At 36.6% G+C, this 18810-nt stretch overlaps 1 pseudogene; it reads left to right on the top strand.

Moving 5' to 3' along the window:
• Positions 1-18810, top strand: part of LOC107656027 (calcium-dependent secretion activator 1-like) — a 109832-nt pseudogene that overhangs the window by 5922 nt on the left and 85100 nt on the right.

Genomic DNA, 18810 nt, shown 5'->3' with positions numbered 1-18810 from the left:
AGCACATGATCAGTGGAGCAGTGTCGTGTGTAAATAAGGTCCAGTTGGTTGCCTGATTTGTGAGTAGCCGTAGTTAACACTTGCTTGCGATCAAAAGAGGCAAGCAGAGTGTGAAAGTCTGCAGCCTGAGGTTTATCTAGGTGGATGTTGAAGTCTCCAAGCATAACTAGGGGAGTACCATCCTCAGGAAAGGTTGAGAGCAACACATCTAATTCTTCCACGAAGTTACTTAGTGGTCCTGGGGGTCGTTAAACAACTCTAAAATTGATTTTAAGAGGGTGGGTAATAGTGGCTGAATGTAATTCAAAGGAGCTGTTGATACTCAGACTGCTTTGTTTACAGCAGACTGGCAATTCCAGAGACCAATAGAAAAAGAAAGTAGTGTATTAGTAGACATAGGCAAAGTGCGCTGGTTGTTAGGATTGTGCTGCCTACAGTGTGTGATGCATGGTTTGCGAGTGGTAGTGATAGTAAGGATCTGGAAACACATAGTAAGAACTGGTTATAAAAACTGAAAACAGAAGGGAAACAAGTAGTAAGAAAAGAGAATGATTCAAAAGCGATACTTATGTCCCTTGCCGGTGTACCTGCTCGCTGGAGTCGTACGGTAGAGTCGATGGTCTTTACACTCTTCGGTCTTCACACGAGGAGAGCTTCACATGAGGGCTGCCGCGGTATACTAAGCATTTTATATTCGTCTAACAAAACTCAAATTGAATTCATCTGGACACACTTTCCTGTTTATCACAACAAATGGCCAAGCAAAGCGCACGACAGTGACAAGGTACGCGATACAGTACGAGACCAAACGCGATTTCAGCACGTCTCCACACAGTAAACAAAACAAGCGTTTCCTAGCAACGACAACTGCGCTAAACACTGAGACAAGAAATAAATACACTTACGAGCTGCTTTTAACTTCTGCTGATTGACTGCTTCTCTCAAAGAGATTTCTTTACACTGTGCTTTGCTGGCGCTTGAACACACTTTCCTGTTTATCACAACAAATGGCCACGCAAAGCTCATGACACTGACAAGGTACGCAATACAGTACGAGACCAAACGCGATTTAGATTTGAGCTTCAACAGCACAATTTATAATGTTATTGTTGTCACATTTTATTCCTGACTTAAGTTTTCAGCCTTTCCCCATTTAGGTACATAGCAGCTATATATGAATGACTGAAAAATATCTGCTCGAGGGTGTTACCAAGATGGCGGCCAAGTCAAATGAATTACCTAAAGGGGTTTTAGTATTATGTAGCATGATCCGATCATTCTTCATAGAAGCATATTGTAAGATTGGACAAGAAATGAGAATAATCTAAATTGTAAGCATGGAGTGCAAGGTGTCCTCAGACGATCCTTCAAGACATAAGCTGCTAGCTGTGTAATTTGATGCCCTTAGAAGAGTTTTGATTGAGTTATTGTATGACATCATTTACCACAATCTACTTTACAGAGAGCATAATAGCACCATGATACCACACATCAGCATTTTCAGAGGTGATATGATGAAACTATTTGTCCAATTTAAATTACAGGGCCTATTCTTAAGATGCAGTAGATGTGGAGTTAATTACAGCCCTTGTTTTAAAAAAAATGACAGTTTCGTTTCCACTTTTTTAGTCTCATATTGTTATAACAAATACCTATTTTACAAGATTTAGTTATTTCTCTGTTTTTGAGGCAGAGAGAAAGGAAGATTATTCAAGTCAGTGTATTGATATATATCTCTCCACAAATCCATTTTCTTTTCCACTCCTTCGCTGAGCAAAAAGGCGATGTTCAGCTCCCATCTTGTGCTTGGGAGGGCAAGACTCTGAAAGGCCATTGTGTTAGAGACAAACCATAACCCAGATAAGAGCTCTCTGTCTGTGAATTGTCTGCTGAGGTTCCTCTTACAGCTAATGTGTAGTGTAGACGGATGCACCAAAATGGCCTTAAGAGCCCTACTAGCTGAATAGGCCTGATCTGAGGTCAGCAGGCTTTCATTGTGGGCTGAAGATCTTGACGTGCAGGCAGGGGGAAAATTGCTATTGTGATAGCCGTGATGGATTCACAATCAAGCACTGGCTGATCTTAGGTCAGCTGCGAGTAGAAGAGGTACATTAACTAGGTTGTTATTGAAAATCCATGCAGAAGTATTCTGGAACTAGTTCATATTGAAAAGGTATTATTGAAACTCTTTAGATATGAATAGATGTTTTTAAGTATGTGGTTGTTGGTGTAAAAGAAAAATGCCATTCATACTGTTGTTAATTCAGGTTGTGCAAATTGTCTTCTGTAACGGTTATCTTGTGAAATAATATCTAGGAAATAGCATTGCTAATGGAAAAGTCCACAGAGCAAACATAACACAGTATTTTTTTTTTACATTTGAAAATGGTTTGCTTTTTAATACATTTGTTTTTATTATTATTTTGTAATTATTGTATTATTATTATTATGTTTTTTTAATGTGCAAGTTGGTTTTGTTTAGTTTTTATTTTATTGAATTTTTAATTGATTTTATTTTCATTTTTATTATTTTTTCATTCGAACACATGCATGCATTAACCACTAGATCACAGCTTTTCTTTTCTTTTTTTGCATTTGCTTTTTATGTTTCTATTTTTTTTTTCTTAAGTTTTTGAAACAAACTGTACTGAGTGAAAACAGAAACATTCATGCACACTTCCCTGTGTGGATTTAGCAAACATCTTACAGTAGTACTAATGAGCAAACCACACACAGATGTACGTGTATCCATGGTGAGTGTGTTTATTTGTACGAACGGATGTTTGTGAGCATGTGCTTGAATAAAGCAGTGTAAAGGCAGTGGGAGGATGACCCTTTCATGTGCTCTTTGTTGGTTGTTTGTAATCTGGGATTACACATCCATTTGCCTTCTGTGATCTGTTACGTAACTGCCTCTATATGCACAAGAGTTTCTGTGGGAATTAAGAAGGTTTGAAGATACATTTACACATATATGTGGTGGACAGCAGCATGTGTTCATTCAAAGGCATGAATGGAGATTTCAGTGATTGTACTACTGGATTAAGAACTACTTCTTTTACAGATGGGTTCAAGTTAAGGGTGTCTGAAAGTAGTACTTTTATATTCAGAACAATACTGATTGTAAAATTGTGAAATCCTGTTTTTGCCTCAGAGTGAAAATGCATTTGAGTTAATTGTGATGTAGTTTAAATTAAGTATTGTGAGACATATAGCGACAGTTATGAAAAATAGTCGCACTTGTAAGATATTAAGTCATAATTGAGAGGAATAAAGTAGTGGTTACAAGAAATAAAGATGCAAATGTGAAACATGAAGTTTCAATAGTAAGACATTTAATCACAGTTGTAGGAAAGTTGCAAATACAAGAAATAAAGATGCAAATGTCAAATATTAAGTTGCAATAGTAAAATATTAAGTGACAATTGTGAGATATAAAGTCGCAGTTACAAGAAATAAAGATGCTAATGTGACATGAAGTTGCAATTACGAGAAATAAAGATGCAAATGTGAAATATGATGCGGCAGTTGTAAGATATTAAGTTAGAATTGTGAGAAAGAAAGTTGCAATAAGAAATAAAGATGCAAATGTGAAATATGAATTCGCAGTTACCTTACTTTTTACTCAAAGCATAAACATACTTCCATATAAACAAAGAAACAAAATGACACATATTTCAGTGTCTGCTTTACACAAAGGGAATGCAGTGTATGAATGACTATACAATATTATGCAATTACCTATGAACACTCAGTCAAAGTTTGAAGTCTGGAGCGCTTGCTTTCCTGTCAACCATCAATGCAGGAATGCAGGCAGCATTGCTCATAAACTGAACATATCCAGAAGACATGAAAAGAAAGACAGAGAGAGAGAGAAAGACAGACAGGCGGAGACTCGAGGGACATGAAAGCAGTGTCTCTCTACCCCGGGCTCACTGATCACTAATGGGAATCTGTTCTCAGAGAGAAACCACAGCCTGCCATTCCCACGCAATCAACATGAACCCAGTGGGCACCTGGGGAACACACACACACACACACACACACACTCACACACACACATGTTGTGTTTCCATGTTTTATGGGGACATTCCATAGGCGTAATGGTTTTTATACTGTACAAACTGTATGTGCTATTGCCCTACACCAACCCTACCCCTAAACCTACCCCTCACAGGAAACTTTGTGCATTTTTACTTTCTCAAAAAAACTAATTCTGTATGATTTATAAGCTTGTTTCCTCATGGGGACCTCAAAAATGTCCCCACAAGGTCAAAATTTACTAGTATTACTATCCTTGTGGGGACATTTGGTCCCCATAACGTGATAAATACCAGGTACACACACACACAAAAAGGCACATTCCATCATAAGTCAAAAAGATGTGCTAACAATGACAGGCAGTTCTCAGACTAAAGCATTCTATTAGTATTATTATGAGCTGCATGTATTAAGATTTATTGTATTCTAGAGTTGACGTATTGTACCTGAGAGCTGAGATGTATGGAAGCCTGCTGCTGCCTCTGAGTAAAAACAACTGAAATGTAAAAAAAAAAACATTTAAAGTTTTGGGTTGGTAAAATTTAAAAAAAAGTTTTTAACTCACCAAGGCTGCATTTATTTTATCAAAACAAACATAAAATCCGTAATATTGTGACATTATTATAATTTAATTTAATTAAATGCAATTTATTCTTGTGATGACTAAGCTGAATTTTCAGTAGCCATTACTCCAGTCTTGAGTGTCACGTGATCTGTCAGAAATCCGGCTTTATCTCACAGTTTGACTATATTTCTTTCTTTTCTTTTCTTTTTCTTGGGGGGGGAAACAGGCTTCCATAGAGATGTGCTTTATGATTGAGTTTTTCATAAATATGCGTTCAAACAGCAACAACAAATCTAACCTTGCATTAAATCAGCTCACTTTATACACAATATCAGTTAAAATCAACAATTTACTTTTTCATTATATGTTCCTGGTCTTATTTGTCAGTATATGTTTTTCCCAAGAATTAATTTAATTTAATTTAATTTATAAAACTGATAATTCTGGTTGATTGACTGGTTGAGGTGTGTTCGAAGGCATTGTAAATTACTCTATAAACATACACCTGTGACCTCATTACATCAATATTACTCCACCACCTTGTCTGTGTGTTTCTTGGCAACCATTCTTCTATTAGTGTTACTACACCAAAGAAATTGATTAAAAATCAATTAAGTGAATTTTGACTTAGTGGGTGGTCCAAGCACATGCTAACTGTTTTATGTTAGGGATAAAGCACTACTTGCTATGCATGACGTGGAGGCATTACAAATGTTTAATGCACAGCTAACCATGCATTATTCCACTTATACCATGGTCATTTGCCAACAATGATTTTTGTAGTGCAGTATTTGACCAGAAGGGTAAAAATGACAGTTATTTTCATCAGTTACAGCCTAAGTTCCTTTTAAGGCAAGTCATTTCACTTTGAAACGCCTCTCGGGCATGCAAGTGCATCTCCTATCTCTTTGAATGGGGAAACATCAAATTCTCCAGAACTGTTCGCCAAGCTTACAATTAAATTTCATATTCAAAATCACCAATTAAATCTGACAACAAATGTCTCATAAATGTGGTTTCTTTTGCTCAAATAGCATTTAAAAAGCTTATTTTATTAACCTGATCTCATGAATGTGCATTTCAATGGCACAATTTTCTGTTTCTATTTAGCTTAATATTTATATGCAGAAATGGACTTTGGCATGCATATGATACGCAATTGGTAGGTTTAGGGGTGTGGAGCAGGTGCGTATTATGTATGCCAAAATGCGTATTATATGCATGCCAACTATGTGCGTATCATATGGACAAAAAAGTGTATTATATGCACATCAAACATGTGCGTATTGTATGCACGCCAAAGTCAGTTTCTGCGTATAAATATAAATATTGCGTATGCGTATAAATATTGTTACAGTTTGTTAGAGCTAGCATTCTGCCCGCTTCAAATCAGACACAGAGATGAGATGGTGCTGTAAGATCACATTTGATTGAATAAATTATAGCATTTATTTGAATTATCGAGAGAGAGAGAGAGAGAGAGAGAGAGAGAGGGTTGAAATTGACGTGTGTGAAATTACCTGCGTCTGGGCGTCTCTCTCTACAAACAATGAAGCTGTGATTTTAGTTACTTCAAAAACAGCAATATTTTTAGCAAATATAGTGTAGGAAATCAGTGTCAAAGCTGTTTTATTAATAAAAGTCACAGGGCAGTTGACAACAAGTTTCTGTGCTCCTGGATGTTTCTGTGTGTGCGCAGCAAAATCGCTGATCTCTGTGTGCGAGTGATGTGTGTGTTTGTTTGTGTAATTGAAAGCAATGCATTAATATAGAACAATGATTAACAGTGACTTTGAACTATCTGTGCATTAAACGGTTTTAATGCATAACTGCCAGCCAATCAGAATCGAGTATTAAGATAGACCATGGTAAAAAAAAAGCCTTCAGTGAATTTACTCTGCTCTGCACCATGTCTAACGCCCCTTAGTTGTTCTAAATTCACTTTATTTTATTGTAGTTTTTTATGTAAAGCCTTTGTAACCTTCCAAAAGGTAATAACTTCCTCTGCCTTTGAAAAAAACTTGTAATTTTGTGTGAGCATCATCAAGCCCTCTTATTTTTCAGTCCCTCCCCTCCAACTGTGTGGTCATTAGTATGATTTTTTTTCTAGTATGACTGTTATCATGTAACATTAGGGAAGTAAAATGGGTTGCGAGTGCCCCTTCATGTTGACTTTAAACAATGACAGACAGCATTTGAAATAAAAAATTAGCTGATTTGTTAACAATTATGAATGCACTTAATTGCAGTATTTAAACCGATAAGTGGTTTGCTCTTAACAGTACTAAACCATCTGCTTCACATTTGCTTCTTGAACTTTATGCAGTATAGGTCATATTTATCAGTTTAGATCATACAGTATGTTCTTAGAAACTATACATGCTTGAAATTGCATCATGTTGAAGTTCCTTATTGTACAGTAAATCTTATGACTCAAACAATACATTCTTGCATTCTGACTGAGTGACATTTGGAAAGCCTTTCTTCTGTCCCACGAGCTCTCTCTCTCTCCAGCTCATTATTGTCTTCGTCTCTCTCACTGGTAAACAGAGCAAAAAAAGGAACGGACATGGGATGTTGACTCTCTTGTCGAACAAAACCAAATGCGACGCTCTGCTGAGCGTGAAGGGAAGCAGAGACTGTGCTCTGTGAAAAACAGCACTCTGTCGAAGAGCACTTGCTGGAATTATGCGCTTCTAGCATCCACACTAGGAAGGTCACATCGAGTACTGGCACTTTAATGGGAGCACGCACTATAAAGATCAACAATTTATATAGACCATGTTGAAAATCTCTCCTAAACAGATGATTTGAGCACAGGGCTTAGGTCAGCTCTAATAAAGTCAACAGGAATCAATTGTAAGCTTAGCTTTAGCTTAGTGTTTTTTTTTGTTTTTTTTTTACAACACCACAACATGGACTTTCTCTAGTCTTCTGTTCAATCATATAAGCTTCCCTTCCCCCCATATGTCCCCACCCCCACTCCAGTGGAGGAAAACACTGTGGATGCACGTAAGGTTTTAACAGATTGATACAACCCAGGATTTACCATCATTATCTAGTATTGTAGTTAGCCTGTGTGTGTCTGTGTTAGTAAATTACTACCCATGGATTCAAAGACAAGGGCCTGCGTTTTGTCAGTTGCTATAGTAACCAGCAACAGGCAGGTGTGAGGTGGATCTGAGGTTGTATGTGTGTAGCCCATAGCAGTTTTACTGTTAGCACATAAAGAGACTGTATAACAAAACTGGACTACTGTACTTTATTTAGCTTCTGTGTTGGAACATAACAGTTTACGAACTGGTGTCTGAACGGACAGCGTGAGAGTCATTAGCTGTATTTATTGCAGCTGCACCAGCGTGTGCCAACAGCAGTAAAATAGCCATAACCTGAAGTTTAACAACATGATAGTTTAATCTTTACAGGGAGGAAATTTGTCATTTCCAAAGAAATAAAGAAGAGGAAAGGACTGGCGGGAATGAATGAGGGATGGAGGAGCAGAAGAGGTGAATGATTCATTAAAGGCTTCCAATTAAATTCTGCTCAATCATTAATTCCAAGACTATTCGTTATGAGAGTCTCCGGTGACAGGCTGTTTATTTATTACACTGCACACCTTAGATATTCAACACTGATATGATTTTCAAAACCTTAGCTATGCCAGCTGTGGTGTTGGAAACAAATTACATTATATCAACAGAGTTTAGGCTGACTATTATGTATATTTTAGGAACAGCAGCGTGAGGACTGAAATACATGAGGGTGAGTAATTAAAGACAGAATTTTTATTTTCATTTAAAAATGAAATCTTCATTAAAGTGCTTAACTTCGGGTGATTTGGAAATGTCAAAATAGCATACTACCCTTATTGTTTCTGTTGTAAATGGCAGAAACAACAGTATATAGTGTATATATATGCTTGTATATTAGCGAACTGCTTGTATAAATAGTTTTCTCTTATTTCTGCCATATATGGAGAAAGAAAAAGCTGGAGTAGTATTAGCGTACTACTAGTGTATGTTGGCTTAATGTGTAATAGTATGCTAGCATTTTCTTGTATTATTTCTGGTATATATAGCACAAATAAGAGTAACATATTAACATGGTATATTTTAGCAGAATTAGAACCTTTATCTCTTGTTTCTGTCATACATGGCGCAAATAGCAGTAGTATGCTAATATATTTGCACTCAACTAGTATATATACTGTAGTATACTGTACTTTCAGCTGAATTTGTTTCTGCCCTATATCACACAAATATGTTAGTATGCTATCAGTAATGAGGTTAGCAATGTAGGAGTCTACTAGCGCGCATTGTCATGGTGACGTAGAGAGAACATTACGATGAGTGTTTAGAGGATACACTTTAATTGCTCTACATCAACCTATCCACTATAATCACTCCAGCAGTTACCATGGGAGTAATGGAGCTAATGCAGCTGCCTCTCATAGTCATGAGGTCATGCTGTTGGATAACCTGAGAGGGGATAATGGGGTAAGGGGTGTGTTTATGCGTACTCTGTGACCATGGCAACATATTTGATGAGAAGGAACACCTGGGATTTTAAAAGGATGTCCAACATTCACATAAACACACACACACACACACACACACACACACACACAGAGATCTCCATGCTGAAAACAGAGACCATATGGTTTGAGACCCTGGTGGTGGGCGCACTAACATATCAAAGGCCTGCTGTTGTTTACCGGTCAGGTGTGACAAACAAAAGAAAATTAACTAAATGCAGCATCTCATTGAGTTAAAACAATGGTGAAATTAAAAGGAAATTGTGTTTACATTGATCTTCTGATTAACAATTCAGAGTGTGCTCGTGTTTGTATTCAAGAGTGCATTCAACTGTGGAACACACACTATTTATTCACTCATACACTTTTCTAACACACATACTCAGTCTACATTTCAATTTGCACATAATATACCTGTACATACAACTGTCTATTGTTATATACCTGTACATACAATTGTCGATTTGTATATTTTTATTCCTTATTTACTTGTTCTATTTTTTATTATCTGTGTTTTTTTGTCCTGTCACTGTCATTCTGTTACACTGTGGAAGCTTCTGTCACGAAAACAAATTCCTCGTATGTGTAAACATACCTGGCAATAAAGCTCATTCTGATTCTGATTCTGATTCTGATTCTGAAGAGAAACCAAGAAAATGACCAAGAAACTGTAAGCAAACCATTGCATAGCATCTTTTCAATATGAAAAAATTGTGAACTATTTGTTGATGTACATTTATTTAAAAAATGTTTAACATTTTCAGTTCTAACCACGTTTTTTTTTCTTCATCCAGTATTCTGGTGCACTTGGAAATATGCCATTTCAGAAGTAAAATGGAATTCGAGCAGCATTAGTTGTATAAAATTACCCACAATGCTTTAGATTAGAACAAAGGTCTGAAGTACATATCCTTTCTTTACTACAAGTTCTCTTGAATGTTTCAATGTTACAACCACTGAGCTATCATTTCTATCTTTTCTTCTTGTTTTGTGCCACTTATATCAAGGCCAACTGTGTAACTAACCTTCTTTGTTGAAAAGGACTAAGCGATGAGTCACCTATGGCTATTGTCAATATGTTATTTTTGTTCTATTATGAATCATTTATATTTATTTCATCCACAAATTGGATTCAAGAAGCCAGAACTTCCTCCTATAGCACAATAACATCAAATCGATCTCATTCTTTGCCTGTATTTAATTGTAACTCTCAGTAAAACCCAGATTTTATACTGAATGGCTTATTTTACTTTTAAATTCTTATGGCAGGAGAAAAAACACAAGGGAGGAGTGGAACATGGGATAAGCTTATGATTATCAATTCCCTGACTCGGTTATGAGACAAGAGATTTGGTCTCCTCTTAGCCTCTTAATAATTTGTGTGTTGTGAATATGAGCAAAGTGGAGAACACCTTAGTGTCACAAATGGAGCATGAATACCAGCTAAGCAGAACATGAAAAGAGCCCTGAAAACATTAGGGAAATCAGACAAAGCTTAACTGTTAAAAGCCAAGCTTCCAAACATAAAATGCATCGTTTCATATCAATATAATGAGCAAAACTCATTAGCATCTGCAGCACTCTGTGGGCAATCACTGTAATCTAGATGCTTGTTTCACATTTCTTCCAAATCGAGTCTCTGTACAGATGGATGAGAAGTGTTTCGAAATGGGCAGTGTCTGTCATTCTCAGTTGTCTAGAGGTTTTATGTGGCCTCTTGGCTGAAATATGATCTGTTTTTGCTATGTGAAATTGGCAAGAGATCTAATACTTAGTGGGAAAAAGTCTGTTGCTATTATGTTTTTGTTTTTCTGTGGTTCGAGGGTCACAATCACCTCTTCATAAAATGTTTTGTTTCACTTAATGTGTTTCACATTAAGTGAAATTTAAACTGATCTTAAGTCAAACCAGAATGAAAACATATTCCAACTTCTACTGAATGAGTCAATTGTAAAATTTGCTGAGTAATTCTGGAGCTGGATTCATGAAAGAATCTTACATTTTTTTCTTAATTGCTATTTTCTTCTTATTATCTTACTTAAAAAAGTTAAGAATATATTGTATTCTCAAAACACTTCCTAAGAATGTTCTTCTCTTTATAAAAACCTAAGAAGTAAGATGTTGATCAGCAAGTCTTTGGCTAGAAACGCCATACAATCAGATAACACTAAAGCCAGGAATTTTCTTTGTAAGAAAAAAAGTTGTTCTTAAAGGGATAGTTCACCCAAAAATGAAAATTTTATGTTTATCTGCTTACCCCCAGGGCATCCAAGATGTAGGTGACTTTGTTTCTTCAGTAGAACAAAAATGAAGATTTTTAACTCAAACCGTTGCAGTCTGTCAGTCTTATAATGGAAGTCAATGGGAATCACGGCTTTGAGAGTAAAAAAAAAAAAACATACACAAACAAAACCAAATTAAACCCTGCGGCTCGTGACGATACATTGATGTGTAAAGACATGAAACGATCGGTCTGTGCAAGAAACTGAACAGTATTTATATAGCTTTTTACCTCTGATGCACTGCAATGTCTGAACTGCCCTGAGCGCATCCTCGACAGCCGGCGCGTGACGCGTCTTCTTCTTCTTCTTGCTTTACGGCGGATCGCAGACTTATAAGTGCATTACCGCCACCTATCTCTCAAATGGACCATTGACACTCCTAATTGAGATTGTAGATAGAGTGTCAATGGTCCATTTGAAAAATTGCAATAAGAAGTTCTTAATTTTGAAATTCTTCTTTCTTAAGAAGAAAATTTCTTCTTTTTTGTGAATCCAGCCCCTGGTCACCAAATGACTACATTGCCATTTCCATATTTTCCTCCTATGAATGAAGATGTTCCAAGCTAGAGCAGATGCTGTGAACATCTGGATGTTTTTTTTTTACTTTGATGTCACATGGAATATAAATACATACTATATTTCAAATTCTGTATTTCTGATGTTTTCTCTTCTCAGATCAGCAAGCAGCACCTTCAGACAGTTAAAGATCGTTTCCAGGCCTTTCTGAATGGAGAGACTCAGATTGTAGCCGATGAAGCCTTCATCAACGCTGTCCAAAGTTACTATGAGGTTAGGCTCTTTTTATTCATCAGTGTAACAAGTCTGAACTTACAAACTAGCTCACCTTTCAACTGGTTTTCTCAGTTAGCTTTATAATGTCAAATCCTGTGCATGCAAACCCTGTACAAGTTTGGGGTTGGTAAGTTTTTTTTTTGTTTCATGTTTTTGAAAGAAGTCTCTTATGCTCACCAAGGCTTCATTTATTTTATCAAAACTACAGTAAAAACAGAAATTTGGTGAAATATACTTTTGTGAATATTACTTTCATGAAATATAATTACTTTCATGAAAGTCTTTCACACATGAGAAAATTCAAGTCATATCAGCGACCTGAAAAAAATCAATTTTATTCTACACAGGAGTGGTCTGCCATGTTGATACCATGGATACTTGGTAACCCCCCTATTAACTTTTAGTAGCATAATAAATAAATCCTGGATGAAAAATGTGCCTGCAAATAGTGTATTTTTGCAATGGCATTAGCAACTAATAATGCTTTTTTGTGATGTTGCATGCCAATAAGTGTCATTATAGAGCCCAAGGCCAGTGTGCTGGATGTTTGAAGCTAAATGAGAGTTAACAAAACACAAACAGCAGAAGAAACTATTTGGTGCATCATTAAGCTTTATTTTGTGCAGATAAAAGTGCTTTTGAATGCTCAGTTAGGTACCTTCGGTTAACTTTTGAGGACATCTAAACAGATCCTTTGTCTCTCCCATTAATATAATGCAGTTTAAAAGGGATTGTTTAGAAATGTTAAGCTGTTTGCTTTGTGCTGATTTGATGAGCAGCGTAATCCATGTCGGTGCATATATTAAATACATAAGTACACAGTTGCAGTCAATCTGTTAAATGTTTGAAATTACTTTAGCTCAAGATGTTGAAGGTATTAAGTCCTTGCAAAGGATTTAGTGAAACTTTCCTCTCTGATAAATATGTAGTCTCAAAGTGACACATTTTAATTGTATTTTAGGTGATATATTATCTTTTATGACCTAGAAGAGGTGAATCTGGAATAAATTGCTACAAAGGCTAGAGTTTTGGGCGAAAAGGAGATTGGTCTCAGTATGGGTGGTAATTTAATGAGGTGAAACTAATGAGCGAAATGCCTTTGTATTCAGTCACAGCCAAAGCCAGCTTTTTCAATTCAATTAAACCCTGATACTCTTATTGAATTTGTGCTGGATGTTCCCTCTCTGTCAACTCATCCCCCCTGCTTATCCAGGCACGTTAAGGGAATTGTGTCCACTGGAGAGAGGTAGGCCGAGATAAAAATACAAGAGGTGAACCGGTGAGAGAATACAGAAAATAAAAAGAGTGAAAGAATAGATTATTAAATAAATATAGCCTTAAACCCTACTGCAGACTGTCAGACAGATTCTGCACTGCCAGATTCGTACCAATTTTGTCTTGTTATAAATGTGACCCTGGACCACAAAACCAGTCTTAAGTCACTGAGGTATATTTTTAGCAATAACCAAAAAAACATTGTATGGGTCAAAATTATCGATTTTTCTTTTATGCCAAAAATTATTAGGATATTAAGTAAAGATCTTGTTCCATGAACATATTTTGTAAATTTCCTAACGTAAATATATAAAAACGTAATTTTTGATTAGTAATATGCATTGCTAAGAACTTAATTTGGACAACTTTAAAGGCGATTTTCTCAGTATTTTGATTTTTTGCACCCTCAGATTCCAGATTTTCAAATAGTTGTATCTCAGCCAAATATTATCCTATTATAACAAACCATACATCAGTGGAAAGCTTATTTATTCAGCTTTTAGATGATGTATAAATCTCAATTTCGAGAAATTGACCCTTGTGACTGGTTATGACTTATGACTTGGTCCAGGGTCACAAATCAGGACTCTACTGTGCACTTTATGACACAGGGAAAATCTTGCCTAATTTAGGACAAAGTGTTTCTCAAGTGCCTCAATAGCCGTTTAACAAGGTAGCACTGACCTGCAGCCAATGTTTTTTGAACCCAGAAAAATTGCTTTACTTGGAACTGATAGAAGCAGCCTTGGCCTCTGATTCTCTGAGCTCATCCCTTTATTCAGATCACACATGAATCTGTGGCTGTTAAGATTGATGGCTTGAGCTTGTCTGTGTGTGTGTGTGTGTGTGTGTAAAAGAAATTAATAATTTAACAATTAACTTAGGAAGGATGCATTAAATTGAGTAAACACGTATAATTTTACAACAAGAACTTTCTATTCATCAAATAATGCTTAAAAAAATCTTACCAACCCCATGCAGCATGTCTGAGCTCCTCAGCTGGTTATTGTGAACTTTGATGTGCTTGAGGGTAGCTGGGAGTTCTAGAAGGGCCTGGATGTTGTTGTCATCCAACATGAGGTTATTCCAAACTATTAACCAGTAGTGTATGTTTGTTACTGTGACAAGATTTATGTTTGATCACAGGTGTTCCTTAAAAGCGACCGCGTGTCCCGTATGGTCCAAAGCGGCGGTTGCTCAGCCAGTGACTCTCGTGAGGTCTTCAAGAAGCACATTGAGAAGCGTGTCCGCAGCCTGCCCGAGATCGATGGTCTGAGCAAGGAGACTGTCCTCAGCTCGTGGATGGCCAAGTTTGACACCATCTACAGGGGAGAAGAAGACCCACGCAAACACCAGCAGCGCATGACAGCCAGCGCTGCCTCCGAGCTCATTCTCAGCAAAGACCAGCGTCCAGGGTCACAAATCAGGACTCTACTGTGCACTTTATGACACAGGGAAAATCTTGCCTAATTTAGGACAAAGTGTTTCTCAAGTGCCTCAATAGCCGTTTAACAAGGTAGCACTGACCTGCAGCCAATGTTTTTTGAACCCAGAAAAATTGCTTTACTTGGAACTGATAGAAGCAGCCTTGGCCTCTGATTCTCTGAGCTCATCCCTTTATTCAGATCACACATGAATCTGTGGCTGTTAAGATTGATGGCTTGAGCTTGTCTGTGTGTGTGTGTGTGTGTGTGTGTGTGTGTGTGTGTATACCACAAAATGCATCAGAAATACAGCATATCTAACATACACTGTAGATCTGATGCTGTTGCATATGGGAATCTGAATATATTGAATATAAATGAATGTTGAATTGTGCAATTTGGATTTTAAAGAAACTGTGGCTTTGAGTTTAAGAATATTTAAGTATTTAAGAATATTTAAATGTGAATATAATGTGACTTTTTAAATAAAACACTACAATTTTCATTATTGTATATATTTATAAAACGATTAGTTCCAGTCCTTGATTCTTTAATTTTCGAGCACCAGCTGCTGTATAATGCTTGTCAGGTAAGGAGGGGACATTTATGCAAGTCTGTTCATTGCCAGGGAAGTGCACACTTGTTTCTACTACATGACATGGAAAATATAGAGATATATGTGATTATCCAAGTCTGGTTTTGGCTCTGTAATCAGATTTTTACCATGCTATTCTGTTTTTGGAGGAAGATGACTAAACCCAAAGAGCTCTGCGAGAGTTGGCTTGAATGCAAGCATAATTATGTGTTATTTCAAATTGCTTGAAATCGGTCTAGAAAGCATCTGCATGGACCAGAAAACCTCCTGTCAAGATTCCTGCAGCAGGCTGAGGAAAAGCAACAGTGCCTTTTCTGAGGAGGTGTGAGTTTGCAAATCATGCTTCAGTTAGAAGAGCTTTCATTAGACCAGCTGCAGAAATGTACACAAGTCACACAAAACCCAGAGGGCTGCTCACATTGACTTGACGTCCTTCAAAAAGTCACACTCTGTTCACACAGTAGATCATTTCAAAATACACTGCAGAATGATATGAATTCAGAAGGTGATGTCATCCTAGGCTCTATAGGTTGTGGTCATTTCCTGTTTGTGGTAAATGAAATGAATGGAAACCAGCAAAGTGTGAGTTTGTTGAAAAGCTATTTACACTGACAATAGCATGGATAGTGAATCATTGACTCTGCTTCGGGCAACAAGAAATGGTGTAGTAGAAGGAATGAATGAAGAGAACAGTGGAGCACAGTAGTGGCTGTAGATGGAAGAACGATAATGAGTGAGTTCCAGAACAATAGAATAGACAGAAAAAGGAGCAAAAGAGCACTCAACTGTCACATTTGTAGAGTGCAATCGTAATTAAGTATTTTAAGATCGTTCCAAATGGTACAGTTTGCAACTTAATTAGTAAAATAATAAATGCAAAATAGTGGGAAAGGTGAGAAAAAATAAACATACTTTGGGGTCAGTAAGTAAAAAAAAATAAAAAATAAATAATACTTTAATTCAGCTGAGTAAAAAAGATTTCTATTTCAAATGAATGCTGTTCTTTCAAACTTTGTATTCTTCAAAGAATCCTGAAAAATGTATCATGTTTTCCAGAAAAATATTAAGCAGCACAACTGTTTTAAATGTTCATAATAAGAAGAGATGTCTCCTGAGCAACTTGTCTCTTGCCTGACAAGATTAGCAATGTGCTAATGCTAAACTCTTATTTTAATCAATTGTGAATGGCTCACTAGGTTTTGGAACAGACCTAGACCCAGACCAGACCCAAATAAACACGTTTTGGGCTGGAAAGTTTATGCTTTACATGCTGCCCCAAATTTCACATATCTTGCATTGCACAATGACAAAAATGACATTGAAAAACTGAGATTCAATATCTGATTTATACTTGGAAAAAACTTAGGGTTTTGAAAAAATGACAATTAATTATTAATTAATAATATGTAATAAATACGTAATAAATAAATAGACAAATAAGTAAGTAATTGCGTAAAATGGAGAAATATGAACCTGCAATAGGACACTTGACCTGAAACATAATTTGACATTGTATTAAATAAGAAAAAAAAATAAATAATAATAATTATGTCTTTTTGGACCCCTCTGTGTTTTATGGCTTTGTAGATTTGTGTACTTGAATTGGAATAAGAATGGGAAACACCTTCATACAGAATTTCATGAAGGCTCCTGCAGATTTTGGGCAATTGTGGGATTTGTGACCAGTGGGAAAACAAAATCACCGAATCCGGAGGAGGTGTCAGTGTAGGAGTCTGCTATTCATCATTTTCCACTGTCTGTGTTCACACTGGAGCCAAGCGGGCCCACTTGAGTGTGTGCCATTTTGATTATCTTTCTATTAGCCTCATGAATCCTACTTACTGTGTAGGAATGGTAATATCCCTGTAACCATAGCAACGGCGGACACGCCGACCAGGTCTTACCTCAAATCTTGGCATCACCCCAGTCCTGTGGTTACAATGCTGGCATATTTGTCTCTTTCTTTAGCTTCGTCTCTCTGTCATTCTCACTGCTAGTTTATGCAGGGTGCTTAAGTCTTTTATTTTTCACAGCAAGTCATTATTTCTGTTTTTCCTCCGGGACTTCCAAGCCCCTTCCTGCTTTTTAAATTAAATCTGGTTGATAGGCAGAGTCTGTGTTAAACAGCTGTGTGTGCGTGTGTCTATGTGTATAACAGCATTCAGTATCAGTGCATTGGCTGTCTCCTGGGTAGTAGGAGTTTAATCCAATCTATCGACTCTTTCCTGGGGGCATTTCAAGATACCGGCTGTGGATGGCAAGTGACTGACAGGCAATTAAAATCGATAGAAAATGCTGGAAAACGGATCAGTCAATCAGTGGAAATCAAGAACCTATTAATTTGTGACCCGTAACTCACTCTGTCACTTTAGCAAGTCTCTTGCAACTGTTATGAGGTTAATTATATATAATTATTAGAGGTGTTAATTTTGCATCTAAATGTATAATTAATTATAACAATTTTTTTTAATAAAAAATAAAAACGTAATGTCATTAATTAAAATGAAATGTCATTTAAATTTATTGAAAATGTAATATCTTTGGCTATTGTCTAGTTGTTGTTTTTTTAGCATCTCGCCTCCTCGAGCTGTGCATTTTAACAGAATAGTTCACCTAACAATGAAAATTTGATTTAATTTGATTTAATTGATTTAAAAAAATTATTTAACCCTATGTCATCCAAGATGTACATGAGAAACAGAACAGATTTAGAGAAATTCCTCTGCAGATCCTCTGCAGTGAATGGGTGCCATCAGAATAAGAGTCCAAACAGCTGATAAAAACATCACAGTAATCCACACGACAGTCCATAAATTAACATCTTGTGATGGAAAAAAACCGACCAAAATAGTCCATAGTCTGTCCCCTGTTGTTCTCTCACATCAAAATCCACTGATATATTTGTTTTTGCTTAAAAACATTGCTTGATTGGATATTTATCTCCTGATTCAGACGAGATGACTTTTTCACTGGATAGTAAATATATTCAGCAAATTTTTCAGCACAAGTTCACCCAAACATTTAATTTATTTTATCATTTTTAATTCACAAAAAAACAAAAAAAAAACAACTAACAACAATCAATTCAAATTAGACTAGACAGATGTCTTAACAGAGAACACAAAGCGGTAGCTTGACGCTGGTCTCCTCACACGCACATGGCATAGGATCAAATTCATTAATGATATCCCCCGGTGAGGGCGCAGTCACAGGATGATGCATCCACAGTGTTCGAACTATACCGTGGACTTTGGGGGAGCCCACTTGTTTTTTTTATTACAACGGGGGGGGGCGTGCCTCAA

The sequence above is a fragment of the Sinocyclocheilus anshuiensis genome, unplaced genomic scaffold (assembly GCF_001515605.1).
Source record: "Sinocyclocheilus anshuiensis isolate Anshui unplaced genomic scaffold, SAMN03320099.WGS_v1.1 scaffold51, whole genome shotgun sequence".
NCBI lineage: Eukaryota > Metazoa > Chordata > Actinopteri > Cypriniformes > Cyprinidae > Sinocyclocheilus > Sinocyclocheilus anshuiensis.
This window is presented reverse-complemented; position numbering and strand designations above follow the sequence as displayed.